Source organism: Dermacentor variabilis, unplaced genomic scaffold, assembly GCF_050947875.1.
Source record: "Dermacentor variabilis isolate Ectoservices unplaced genomic scaffold, ASM5094787v1 scaffold_13, whole genome shotgun sequence".
In the NCBI taxonomy this organism is placed as follows: Eukaryota; Metazoa; Arthropoda; class Arachnida; order Ixodida; family Ixodidae; genus Dermacentor; species Dermacentor variabilis.
Genome location: NW_027460291.1, coordinates 45,447,914 through 45,450,179, shown reverse-complemented (window position 1 = coordinate 45,450,179; position 2,266 = coordinate 45,447,914).

Genomic DNA, 2,266 nt, shown 5'->3' with positions numbered 1-2,266 from the left:
ATGCACCCTATGCAGCCCATGTTATTTGCAACATGTTTATCTTCACTGAGCACTCCTTTTCAAAATTTTATCAGGTACTCTTCCCTCGTTGTCATGTGAACACATCCGGCAGCAACACGGAAAACTCGCTCAATGTGCGCACTGCACAAATGGTATCTGCAGTAACGTATGACCACCTTGCCCAAACGATTTTGCTTACTCAATGCCGCCATGCTCGGGTCTAGGTTCTCTAAAAACCGCAGTACTTCATTGTTGCTTGGACTGGGGGAAGACTTAGTGACAGGGCCAGTGAAAAAGTCGACAGTTGTATTAAGCGAATCTCGGGCATCAACGTACAAGGTGGTCATCGTTATCGAGCCATTTCAATTTGTCGGCCAACATACGGTGGATATTCTCTCGGTGCCCTTCACTCGTTAGCCACTTCAACCTAAATGAATCGTTGTAATGGGCACCAGCAAATGTTCACGTTTCTTGAAAAGATGTCCAAGGGTGCTATGCAGGATGCGCCGAGTTTGGCGAAACTCGGGATCTTCACGAGCTCTGGCGACACCCCAAGATGAAAGCACAAATGGTACCGAGACACAGTTTATCTTTCGACAAGCCTCCAGTTTCATTGGTTTATCTAGATTCACTCTGGGTGGCTATCATTCTTCGGCGTTGCCTTCTGGGCGGTCGACAAACTGGGGCTCACGTGATCATACCGTCGGTGCATGGTCGCGCCTTCTTTCACTTGTTTGTCGTTCCACCGAGTGCATTACACGCACAAGCGAGTTATAAAACAAATGCATTTCATCATCATCATCAGCCTAGTTACACCCACTTCAGGGCAAAGGCCTCTCCCATACTTCTCCAACTACCCCGGTCATATACTAATTGTGGCCATGTTGTCCCTGCAAACGTCTTAATGTCATCCGCCCACCTAACTTTCTGCCGCCCCCTGCTACGCTTCCCTTCCCTTGGAATCCAGTCCGTAACCCTTAATGACCATCGGTTATCTTCCCTCCTCATTACATGTCCGGCCCATGCCCATTTCTTTTTCTTGATTTCAACTAAGATGTCATTTATCCGCGTTTGTTGCCTCACCCAATCTGCTCTTTTCTTATCCCGTAACGTTACACCCATCATTCTTCTTTCCATAGCCCGTTGCGTCGTCCTCAATTTCAGCAGAACCCTTTTCGTAAGCCTCCAGATTTCTGCCCCATATGTGAGTACTGGTAACACACAGCTGTTATACACTTTCCTTTTGAGGGATAGTGGCAACCTACTGTTCAAGATTTGAGAATGCCTGCCAAACGCACCCCAGCCCATTCTTATTCTTCTGGTTATTTCAGTCTCACGATCCGGATCCGAATACCTGCCCTAAGTAGATGTATTCCCTTACCACTTCCAGTGCCTCGCTATCTATCGTAAACTGCTGTTCTCTTCCGAGACTGTTAAACATTACTTTAGTTTTCTGCAGATTAATTTTCAGACCCACCCTTCTGCTTTGCCTCTCCAGGTCAGTGAGAATGCATTGCAATTGGTCTCCTGAGTTACTAAGCAAGGCAATATCATCAGCGAATCGCAAGTTGCTAAGGTATTCTCCATCAACTTTTATCCTCAATGCTTCCCACTCCAGGTCTCTGAATACCTCCTGTAAACATGCTGTGAATAGCATTGGAGAGATCGTATCTCCCTGTCTGACGCCTTTCTTTATTGGGATTTCGTTGCTTTCTTTGTGGAGGACTACGGTGGCTGTGGAGCCGCTATAGATATCTTCCAGTATTTTTACATATGGCTCATCTACACCCTGATTCCGTAATGCCTCCATGACTGCTGAGGTTTCGACTGAATCAAACGCTTTCTCGTAATCAATGAAAGCTATATATAAGGCTTGGTTATATTCCGCACATTTCTCTATCACCTGATTCTTTAGCCTTTACGGAATCCTGCCTCGTCCTTTGCTTGACAGAAGTCTAAGGTGTTCCTGATTCTATTTGCGATTACCTTAGTAAATAGTTTGTAGGCAACTGACAGTAAGCTGATCGGTCTATAATTTTTCAAGTCTTTGGCCTCCCCTTTCTTATGGATTAGGATTATGTTAGCGTTCTTCCAAGATTCCGGTACGCTCGAGGTTATGAGGCATTGCGGATACAGGGTGGCCAGTTTCTCTAGAACAATCTGACCACCATCCTCCAACAAATCTGCTGTTAACTGATCCTCCCTAGCTGCCTTCCCCCTTTGCATAGCTCCTAAGGCTTTCTTTACTTCTTCTGGCGTTACCTGT